The sequence below is a fragment of the Oncorhynchus mykiss genome, chromosome 7, assembly GCF_013265735.2.
Source record: "Oncorhynchus mykiss isolate Arlee chromosome 7, USDA_OmykA_1.1, whole genome shotgun sequence".
Classification (NCBI taxonomy): domain Eukaryota; kingdom Metazoa; phylum Chordata; class Actinopteri; order Salmoniformes; family Salmonidae; genus Oncorhynchus; species Oncorhynchus mykiss.
Window position 1 is genome coordinate 43,949,693 of NC_048571.1, and position 12,492 is coordinate 43,962,184.

The 12,492-nt window shown below is 40.9% G+C and overlaps 1 protein-coding gene across 1 annotated transcript in view; it reads right to left on the minus strand.

Moving 5' to 3' along the window:
* The window catches only part of LOC110527824 (forkhead box protein J3), a 91,765-nt gene extending 80,913 nt beyond the window's left edge, over window positions 1-10,852 (minus strand). The window contains exon 1 of the mRNA XM_021609355.2: window positions 10,304-10,852. The gene's annotated coding sequence lies outside the window, so the exon portion shown is untranslated. The remainder of the gene's footprint in view (window positions 1-10,303) is intronic.
* Window positions 10,853-12,492: the final 1,640 nt, after the last annotated feature.

Sequence of the window (12,492 nt, forward strand, 5' to 3'; positions counted from 1 at the left end):
ATTAGGTGGAGATAATTTGTCTGGTCTGCATTAGCATTGAGAGAGAAAGATGAGAGGGAGAAGAATGAGCAGTGACTGAAGCCGTAGAGACGAGGCTGGTTGAATGGTCACCTGACTGGTTCAACCCCAGCAGGACTGACTTGGGACAGTGACCGTCACAGTGAGTAGCGTCTCCACATACTACGAACACATTTAGCCCGACTTTCCTAAAATTGAACAGAGAGGCTGGCAGTATAAACACACACACAGGTCATTGTATTATTCCATTGTTATCAATGCTTCCAGCAAAAGGACTTGGCTACAACTTTGTTTTGGGATGAAGATTCCTCTCTCAAAAAAGGTCATCTTTAGCAAGTTAAGCCATTTAACTTGGAGGTGAAATTTGCATTCGCTAAGAGCGAATAAGCTAGCCACTGTAATTAAAATGGATACTAAATAGCAGGAGGAGAGCTCCATTCTCATTACTTAAGCTGTGTAAGCTTAGCAAAAGCCGTCGCCAGCACACAGCTCACAAGTCTCTTAAGAGTGTGAATCGTATAGGCATATCAATTGCTTCTACTGAGCATAGGAAGAAAAAAGAAAAAGTCCTGCGATAGGCGATGACAACTCAAGGACACCAAGTACAATATGATGAACTAATGAAATCCTGTCAAGGTATTAGCAGTCAGTCTTACTCATTACGCATACTGTTAGTCTCACATGGCAGAGATGGCAAGGTCCTACTATGGGATGTTCTAATCTACACTTATATATGGTCAAACCTTCCCTGTAGTCAATTCCCCTGGAACATTTTTTTCTTGTGGTGGTTAGGCCTTCTTACAGCTGCCACGTGCAGCCTATTCTGAGAGAACCACAACAGCCCCACGTTGCAAGAGATGTATTCATGATTCCCTCTGTCCTCTCTCACCCACACGTTCTCGAGCGCGAACCCACCAGGCCACAGTGTGGGTAGCTGGTTCCTCTGTAGCGGCTTCAATAGTCAACATGGGGAAGGTTGGTCCAAAAACATGGCACCAGCACACAAACAAGGCCCTTATCTAAGCTAGCGGATGGCAATATGGACACATTAAGAGATTGAGTTAAAATGTGTAGACTTTGTTTCGATAATTCTGGGCAAGCAGAACAATTAAAACATTTCTTTCACTGATCAGTGTCCACAACTAGTTTCTTCCCAAATTTTACAGACACATTTTCAGCCTTGCATATTGGAGAGAGGGAGACCGAGTTAGGCAGTGTATTGCTAGATGAATAAAAAAAAACAATAACTCAAGCGTAGTTCAGTAAACTTGCTCTCTCCATCCCATGAGGAGGTTGGGGGGGGGGGGGGGGGGGTTGTTTGAAAACTCTGAACCAATGCTGCATTCCAACATCCAGCGAACGGCTCTTTAAAAATTCATTAATTTACAGCAAAAATAGATTAAAGCGCCCAGCTGAGCAAAACAAAAAAATTTGGCTTCTGAATAACATTAATGATAAAACATCTCCCACAAGCCCTGGGGGTTTTTGCCTGAGGGAAAGAAGTGCTGGCTTTCTTTCACCTTACAGCACCTTGAGAATAATTTATTTTTAATCATTACAAAAAATAATGCGTTTCTAATTGTTATTTTTAATTATGACTTTCCTTAGATGCAAAACAGCTGCATAAAACCTGCAAAACTAATTAAAATCCATCCTTGAACATTCCATTTCTACATAATGCTTTGCCAATGTCAATCTATTCACCATTTGATATCACAGCTTCAGAGTGTTCAATGACAGCTGCTGCAGGCCCCCGAAAATGCCTGGAACTGCAGTTACTGTAATTGCTCTGGCCAGCACTAAATGAGGTTCACTTAAGAGCAATTATCCCCCTCTGATCTCTCACATAAAGATATTTCTTTAACATGGAGAAGTGGGCTCACACAACTGCAAATAAGATTCAAATTGGAATCAGGGACGCATTTCCAGGAGATGAATGGCTTCATAGCTCATCTGCATTCTGGTGATGCACAGCGTTGCTAATGAAGACTGAGCTAGTCCCATCTCACCAACGCCACAACCAGGAGCACAAACTACATACTGGATTAGAGCAGAACATAGGAGAGATTTCAAAGGAACCCTTCAGAGTCACTTAGGCCTGAGCTGCTTCAGAGAAGGCGCCTGCAATAGTTTCCTGCCATCATAGCAACAAACAGAGGAGCATGCATGTGCCCACCCAATACCCAGCAGGAAGTCTCACGTATGAGTTATTTTTTTGGCAAACATTACAGATTAAATAAAATCATAGACCATTCGTTGCCCATAATTTCTCCATGGCACCAATAGACATTTTTGCAGTTGAAGAATTTCTTGCAATTCTACACATTTTTCCATTTTGCAGCTTTAAAAGCTAGTCCCCTGAAATTCTAGGCATTTTGCATGGCTAATGCTGTGTTATTTGCTCAAAACAATGTTTTGGGGGAATTGTCATTTCTCCCCGTCTTGCGTTTATATTGATTGTTAGTTCTCAAAGATTTAAAAAAATATATATATATTCTACATACTTTGTGGTTTCAGTTGTTTAAGTTAATACTGAAAGCATTGTTTTCCCACTGTTTGGCAGCCCGCCCAAGAATGGCAAAAAAAAATCCCTGGTTTTGAACAAAGATATGATCAATCAATAAGGACAATGCACCACAATATTGCAATTGGATTGAAGACATACTGCCCACTATACTTGCACTACTGCGGTCAGTCACCAGTCTATCAAAAGAATAGCCCAGCCTATAATATATAATAGGATGATGATTGCTAATCTTGACATTGACTGCTTGGGCTGGTCTGAATGGATAGCCTCCCTCCTGAGTTCTGTCTGTCCGATCCCTGGGCAGCAGGGGACTGGTATATTCAGCCTGCCGGGCCTGGGGCTCAGCTACCACCAGCCGTCGGGTTACTGAGTCTCACGGACTGCCATTTGAATAATCGCTTCAACAGGGGGAGAAATTAAAAAGCCTCTCAGTGAGACCGAGCTAGGCACAGGGCCACAGATGAATTCGAAATGAGCTGCTCGTATGTGAAAGGTGAGAGACTGCCTCTTACAAAGGCTTTGTCGGTTTGGAGACCCTACCCACCTCTCCACAATGGTGTCATTATCCTATTAAGCTTATTAAAAGAAATAGCACAATATTCAATACTGGATTCCGCAATTTTATGAAATGCAAAACCTGTGAAATACAGTACTTGCGGGTAGATAAAGATTAATACCATAAGCCAGTGAACAGGCTCCAATGATTAAAAAATAATAATAATTTTGTTTCATTCAGATGTTTGTAGTACCACTGTTAAGCACACCTGGATCAATCAATGCTGCACAAGATCTCAAAAGCCAGGGAAAATGCAGGTCTTCCACAGAGGGCTCGGAAAAGACAGCAGGCAGACTCAAACATGATCCTTGTGAGGGTACATCTGAAGCATTACCCTAAACCATCAGCACACTGTATAGATATTCCCATCCCTGATCACAAGAAAACCTGCCAATCTAGTTTGTGAGGAATGGAGTCTTTCAGTCCATAACAGTAAGGTGGAAATTGGGTGGGTGGTATAGCCCCTTTCAATGTGCTGGTTTTCATTTGTGGAACGCTTATGTTAAGCAGATTTAACCCCATAGTGCTTGCTTGTGGTCGCATTGTGCCTCATCTCCTCAAAATGCTGCACATCCTTGGATGGAAATGGTTACAGACAGACCAAACAAGCAGAGGTTGAACCTCTACTTCCTCAACTGACATTGTGCATTTATCCCTGCTTGGAGCTTATTTTAAGATTTTAAAAAATTAGGCCTACAATTTGAAACTGAAAGGGGTAGCCTAATCCTTAATTATTTGTGGATACATTTAATTACACAGGACCAACGACAGAGCATCTAAGAGGTGCCCAATTTAAAGCAGACAAACGTTGTGGCCAATACTGTTCAAAGTCTAAGCTACATGGTCCATACATTTGCATAGATAAGGAATATGAAAACCCTCAATAGAAGAGGTGAACACTGATGCACAGACTGATGGACTAATTTCACAATGCTCAGAGAACAGTTCAGCACACAAAGCCGCAACAATGCTGCATCACGCCGCACAATATCTCCCGCTCTACTACCCAGTCATCCAGAAACAACTCATTCACAGTTCATACAATTCCTTGAAAACACAGATTTTTTTTTAAAACGTGTGAATTTCTCACTATCATGTTGTGTGAAACTAACGGGACGTGGGGGGGTGCCAAAAAGTCTTAAATCTAATAAAAGATGATTACTCCACTTATCACCATCAAAACAGATTAGGTTATAACCAAATAGCAGACTACCATCCCTGTCCTAAAGACTCAAACTGTGGACAGCTTTAAGGATAGTACAATGTCGAACCCAAAGGGAAATTGGCGGTGGGGGTCAATAAAGAACACCTATACATCACTAGGGGAGGAGAGAGAGAGAACCTCAATGGCACATTGAATGACAATTTATATTATTTTAAATCACCCACATTTGCAATGTTTTTGTTACCGCTCAGTAACAAAAACTGTACTTTGAGGAATCAGACAAGTGTGTGACTTAGGCACAGTAATTTCTAAAAACCAAGTCAAAATAGAACAAAATACTAACTCAAGTCCTTAATGTAATGCCGGTGGAGTGATATCAATACTTGAACAGCTTCAAGGCTGCATGTACATGCAGACAGCACACTGTAGCTGCTATTTAAAGATGCACTATGCAGAAATCACGCCGCCATTTCCTGGTTGCTAAAATTCTAATAGTTCGTCATTTCAGTTTGTGACAAAACAAACAGTCATTGTACCATTAAACAGCTGTGAAATTAAAATGTTCCATAACCAAAAATGTTGTATACTCAGCTGTTTGAAGCAGATTTACATAACCGAAAGACTCAAACTTAACTTCAGAAAGGGAAGCAATGAAATAGCACACAGAACAGAACTACAGATTCTTGGAATTTCTTTCAATGGGAATTAAAGACCTAACTCACATTTGTGTGTGAATTTGGTCAGGTCACCAAAAAAAAGTGAAATATTGTAGCTATAAATAATGGATGATTAAGACAAACCCGGTCTGGTCTATCTTTGTGGGACTAAGTTTGAGATTTTTTTTGTATTTGTTAGTAGGACATATAGCAGAGATGGCACATATATAGAAACAACTTAACCTTGGTTTTGTAGACATGTGATAATAGAAAACTGTAGCTACATATTTTACACCAGATCATGTGATATAACCAAAGATTTTAAGAAGTACATTACAGGAAAGTCGCATACAAACCGCCGCCATCAATTATGCAACTAACCTGTTCTTGCCGATACTTTTTCTCTTCTCCAAATCGGGAACAAAATAAATTCTTCAAAATGTCATTTTCCAGTTGCAGGTGATTCTACAAAAATCATATTTAATATCTTTCTGAATTTATGTTTTGTATCGCGTGAGATACAGTGCATTAGGAAAGTATTCAGACCCCTTAACTTTTTCCACTTTGTTACTTTACAGGCTTATTCTAAAATGGATTAAATAGTTTCCCCCCCTCAATCTACACACAATACCCCATCACGACAAAGCAAAAACAGGTTTTAAAATGTGCTTCTTTTTTTACTGCAATATAACACTTACATAAGTATTCAGACCCTTTACTCAGTACCTTGTTGAAGCACCTTTGGCAGCGATTACAGCCTAGAGTCTTCTCGGGGCTCCCGAGTGGGGCAGCAGTCTAAGGCACTGTGTCTCAGTGCTGAGGAGTCACTACAGACACCCTGATTTGAATCCAGGTTGTATCACAACAGACCATGATTGGGAGTCCCATAGGGCGGCGCACAATTTGCCCAGCGTCGTCTGGGTTTGGCCCTGGGTTTGGCCGGTGTAGGTCTTCATTGTAAATAAGAATTCGTTCTTAACTGACTAGCCTGGATAAATAAAAGGTTAAATAAAAAAAGAAATGCTACAAGCTTGGCACACCTGTATTTGGGAAATGTCTCCCATTCTCCTCTGAAGTCCTGTCAGGTTGGATGGTGAGCGTCGCTGCACAGCTGTTTTAAGGTTTCTCCAGAGATGTTCGATCGATCGGGTTCAAGGTCGAGCTCTGGCTGGGCCACTCAAGGACATTCAGAGACTTGTCCCAAAGCCACTCCTGTGTTGTCTTGGTTGTGTGCTTATGGTTGTTGTCCTGTTGAGGTCCTTAGTGCTCTGGACAGGTTCTCTCTGTACTTTGCTCTGTTCATCTCTCCCTCGATCCGGACTAGTCTCCCAATCCCTGAGAAACATCCTCACAACATGATGCTACCACCATGCCTTCACCGTAGGGATGGTGTCAGATTTTCTCCAGACGTGACACTTGGCATTCAGGCAAAAGAGTTCAATCTTGGTTTCATCAGACCAGAGAATCTTGTTTCTCATGGTTGGAGAGTCTCTAGGTGCCTTTCGACAAAACTCCAAGCTGGCTGTCAGATGCCTTTTACTGAGGAGTGGCTTCTGTCTGACCACTATCATAAAGACCTGATTTGTGGAGTGCTGCAGAGATGGGAGAACCTTCCAGAAGGACAACTCTCTGTCAGAGTTACCATTGGCTTCTTGGTCACCTCCCTGACCAAGGCCCTACTCCCCCAATTTCTCAGTTTGTCTGGGGCAACCAGCTCTAGAAAGAGTCTTGGTGGTTCCAAACTTCTTGCATTGAAGAATGATGAGGCCATTGTGTTGTTAGGGACCTTCAATGCTGTAGAAATGTTTTGGCACCCTTCCCCAGATCTGTGCCAGGACACAATCCTGTCTCAGAGCTCTTCGACCTCATGGCTTGGTTCTTGCTCTGACATGCACTGTCAACTATGGGACTTCATATAGACTGGTGTGTGCCTTTCTAAATCATGTCCAATCAACTGAATTTATCGCAGGTGAACTCCAATCAAGTTGTAGAAACATCAAGGATGTTCAATGGAAACAGGTTGCACCTCAGGTAATTTTTTGAAGCTCATAGCAAAGGGTCTGAATTAGAGGTCGACCAATTAAATCGGAATGGCCGATTAATTAGGGCCGATTTCAAGTTTTCATAACAATCTTTTTTTTTTTTTTTACACACCTTTATTTAATCTTTATTTAACTAGGCAAGTCAGTTAAGACCACATTCTTATTTTCAATGACAGCCTAGAAACAGTGGGTTAACTGCCTCGTTCAGAGGCAGAACGACAGATTTTCACCTTGTCAGCTCGGGGGATCATTCTTGCAACCTTACAGTAAACTAGTCCAACGCAGTAACGACCTGCCTCTCTCTCGTTGCACTCCACAAGGAGACTGCCTGTTACGCAAATGCAGTAAGCTAAGGTAAGTTGCTAGCTAGCATTAAACTTATCTTATAAAAACAATCAATCATAATCACTAGTTAACTACACATGGTTGATGATTTTACTAGATATCATCTAGCTTGTCCTGCGTTGCATATAATCTGACTGAGCATACAAGTATCTAAGTATCTGACTGAGCGGTGGTAGGCAGAAGCAGGCGCGTAAACATTCATTCAAACAGCACTCTCGTGCGTTTTGCCAGCAGCTCTTTGTTGTGCGTCAAGCATTGCGCTGTTTATGACTTCAAGCCTATCAACTCCCGAGATCAGGCTGGTGTAACCGAAGTGAAATGGCTGGCTAGTTAGCACACGCTACTCGCTCTGAGCCTTGGGGTGGTTGTTTCCCTTGCTCTGCATGGGTAACGCTGCTTCGATGTGGTGGCTGTTGTCGTTGTGTTGCTGGTTCGAGCCCAGGGAGGAGCGAGGAGAGGGACGGAAGCTATACTGTTACACTGGCAATAGTAAAGTGCCAATAGTCAACGGTTAATAGTCAACGGTTAATTAAATACAAATGGTAGAGGGAAATAGTCCTATAATTCCTATGATAACTACAACCTTAAACTTCTTACCTGGGAATATTGAAGACTCATGTTAAGGAAACACCAGCTTTCATATATTGTCATGTTCTGAGCAAGGAACGTTAACGTTAGCTTTCTTACATAGCACATATTGCACTTTTACTTTCATCTCCAACACTTTGTTTTTGCATTATTTAAACCAAATTGAACATGTTTCATTATTTACTTGAGGCTAAATTGATTTTATTGATGTATTATACAGTATTAAGTTAAAATAAGTGTTCATTCAGTATTGTTGCAATTGTCATTATTACAAATACATAAAATAAAAATTGGCCGATTAATCGGTATCTGCTTTTTTGGTCCTTCAATAATCGGTATCAGCGTTGAAAAATCATAATCGGTCGACCTCTAGTCTGAATCCTTATGTAAATAAGGTATGCGTTTTTTATTTTTGAATCAATTAGCAAAAAAAAATCTAAAAACATGTTTTGCTTCATCATTATGGGGTATTGTATCTAGATTGAGGAAAATATGTACTCGATTCCATATTAAAGTTATGACTAACATAACAAAACGTGGAAAAAGTCAAGGGGTCTGAATACTTTCCAAATGCACTGAATACCTCTTACATGTGTGCAGAACTTTGTTTTTGGTCACATTGTATGACGAGCTGTCATCTACTACCTGGCTGCAGCCGTGATGCATTGAAACAACTAGTTTCTGCCAGGGTTTGGAACCGGTTCAGGGAAAATAAGTACATTTTCAGAGCAACGGAAACAGGACCAGGAACGAAAGTGACTTCTAGTGTTCCAGAACAGAATCGTTATTTTCAAATCTTGAGAACGTTATTTTTAGTTTTACATATTTTTTTCAAAAATATTGTCTATTAGTTATCTAATTCGGTGAAGTTATAGTGCTAGTAATAGCCCAATACATTCCAATTCCATCATGATGTTCAGAGCTTCAAGCCAATCCCCCTCTATGTCTGGCCCTCTCCCCGCCTGTGACATTTCAGTTACATCTAACTCCTGCAATTATCTGACCAATCAAAACATGTAAACAACTATCTTACGCGTTGCTGCTCTATTGGCGCTAATTGGAGTAAATTAATGAGCTAAAAGTAAAAACGATGTTTATTTCACACAACAACAAAAATATATATACGAAAACGAACTATATGAACCGTAACTTTTCGGGGGGTTCGAACCGGTTCCGAACTTTATTTTTTACCTCAACAGAAATAAAAATGATTTAAAAAATAAATACAAAATTCTGCTCACAACAGAACTATTGTAAAATAATTTCGGTTCCAACAGCTGGCTCCGGCAAAGATGCTGGGAAATGACATATGTGCAGAAGCTACGATGGCGAGGAACATCCTCACGCAATACAACAAAAATATTATCCGAGTTTTCGCTGGTTTTTGTATATCGACTTGTAACTGGAAATGAAAAAATATTTTTTTAAATTTCACGGAATCGAGAACTAAGAAAATATCGCAAAGAACAGCTAAATTGATCAAATCTATGGCGGTGGTTTGTATGGTGCTTTCATGTAACGCCCAGTATGGACACCAACAATATGTGGTTGTCACATTATCAGGCGTACAATCTGTAGCTAACAAATCAGGAGTTGGTGTTACATCCCTGGTTCTGGAGTCATCGGTTGTGCAAGTCAGAACTACTATAACCTGAATCAACTGATGAACAAAGCCTTGCTCTCAAGTGCTTTTTTTCCCCCTTAAATTCTTCACTTCAGTTAGCCAAACTAGCCAGTGACATTTTGACAATGCATACATTTTTGATGAGCTAGTTAAAGTACAGACGCTTAAGACCATTGATTATCATCCATATCTCGGGAAATCCCACAAAGTCAGACAACATTAAATTGACAGACGTAACGCATTCCAACAGCTGATGAAGGACCAAACGTACCAGCCAGTCAAGCTGGCTAGCTCGAGTTAGCTAAATACAGTGTGCGCACAGTGTGACCCCCTTCCCAAGTTAGCTAACGATAGCAACTTAGCTTGGATAAATGTTGCTAAAATTGCTAACCTTTTAGCAACACACCTTGTCAAAGAATGGTCGGGCTAATTTCCAATATGGCTAGTTAGCTAAAGATATGGAAAAACGAATGCTACCGTGGCGTTAGCTGTCAAAGTTGCTCAGTTGTCAATGGTGCTAACTGTCAAGTTCGAGAGTTATAGCTAGCTACCTACCTACGCATTGTGATCAAGCATGCTAGTTATCGTGTTAGGAAACGAGCTACCTGGATCGTTACGAATAATGTCCCTATACGCCCCGTCCCAGCAAAAAGAAAACTATCAAGGCCTGATTGCTGAACTCAATCCCCAGAACTTCAGTACAGCTCACTTCCCCCATGAAAGTCGTCCATTTCATGGGCCTCAGTTCAACTACCATTCCCATGTTCTTACAGCTCACTTACCCTGGGTATGTCAGGTCGTTACCTTGGTCCAGGGCAGTATTGAAGTATCTGCCCCCTCCCCTTTCACCTCTTCTTCAACAAGAAAGTCCCTCAGGTGCCTATGCTCTTGGAGTTTGTCCTAGGTAAGACCCGTTGAACTCTCGCCAGTGTCGTCCCTATTCGGCTTCTCTGCCTTTTCCCGTTCGCCTTTCTCTCGAGTCCAGTCTCGACAGCCAACATCCGGGACTCGTTTTCTACACAGGCTACAACAAAAAAAAAATACCCGGAACTACTTTCAATACAATTCAGAGAACGACGCAAATTACAAACTGCACTGGCTACATTACTGCACTCGGCGATGTACACAGCCACAAAAACTAGTCCTCTACTTCACTGTCCCCTCTCTCTCTCTGCCTCTGCTAGAACTACGTTCACAATAATAATAACAACACATATTTACTCAATCATTATAATTACAACAACATACGTGATTTAAAAAATGTTGTTTCTTAGCTAGTAATACTCGTACTACAGTACCACTCGAGGTTATATTTATCAGCAAGACATTATTAATTTAGCTATTTTCTTGACTTTCTTTAGATCTATTACACTGTTGTTAGACGCCTCCTGTCAGCTACATGGAGCATTATCTTAATAATGTTCATGAAACATGAGAACGACACAAATTACAAACTGCACTTGGAGATGTACACAGCCACAAAAACTAGTCCCCTACTTCACTGTCCTCTCTCTTCTTCAACTACTTTAATAAAAAACAACAATAGTAATAACTGTAGTAAGAATAACAATAAGAATAACAACACATATTTACTCAATCATTGTAATAACAACTAAATACAAAAAAAGTTGTTTCTATGTGTTCTTACGCCTCGATCACACCAGCAGTGCTTTGTATTTTGGTACACCAGAAGAAGTATATTCATTTCCAGTGGAACTCTGCATTAGCCATACTGCATTGCGTTGTAGAGGCTGTTGCAGTGCGTTCTTTGTGGTGCATACGTTGGAAATATCGAAGGTATACATCGAATTGTATGCATAGATCGATGGCTTGGCGGAAATGGTAGCATGTGAACGCTGAAATTTTGTTGCACACATATCCAGATGATGTTGCGTACCATTTTGCGTAAAAATACTGTAGGTGTGTTCGAGGTGTTAGCTCTTAATAATCGTATTACAGGAGTTACTACAGTACTACTAGAGGTCATATTTATTTGCAAGAAATTCATTATTTTGCTATTTTATTGACTTTAGATATTTTGCACTGTTTTTAGAAGCATCCTGTCAGCTAGGATCTTAATAATGTTCATCTTCATGAGACATGCATTGACATTTCGGTCAAACTCATCATACCTTGCTGGACTCAAAAACGTCTAATCTGAGCTAGTCTAGTTCAGTATCATTTCAGTTTCCTCATCCAGTAAATGAGGCAACAGCACCTCCAGTGGATTAACATTGAAAATGCTTCACTTGCGCCGCAAACAGGTTGCGATTCATATTTCTTCCTGTCCAAATACACATGACCAAAAGTATGTGGACACCTGCTCGCCGAATATCTCATTCCAAAATCATTAATACACTAGAATAGAATATAACTTTATTATCCATCCAGGATGGACATTTTTCTTTGGCATCACCTTAATTAAAGTAATCACATACACATACATTCTCACATCATACACATTTAAACCAGTCAGTCCATCATGTTGCATACACTAACAACATAGAGGACATTAATACATTCACTCCCAACCGACCACTGTCCCAACTGCACTAGATAGATAAGTACATATACCGATACAATGTACTTTGCATTTAGTAGTCCAACAGCACAAGGAACGAGTGAATGTTTGAACACGTTTTTCTTGGCCATGTGTAACGGATGTGAAACGGCTAGCTTAGCGGTGCGCGCTAAATAGCGTTTCAATCGGTGACGTCACTTGCTCTGAGACCTTGAAGTAGTAGTTCCCCTTGCTCTGCAAGGGCCGCGGCTTTTGTGGAGCGATGGGTAACGATGCTTCGTGGGTGACTGTTGTTGATGTGTGCAGAGGGTATGGGCGAGGGGACGGTCTAAAGTTATACTGTTACACATGGGCATTCTGAAGCACCGGCCAGAGGGAAGCCTCAAACTGAGGGTGGGAGGGGACGCCAACAACAGCCAGTGCCTTCTTTTTGGTTGCCTTGTGGAACAG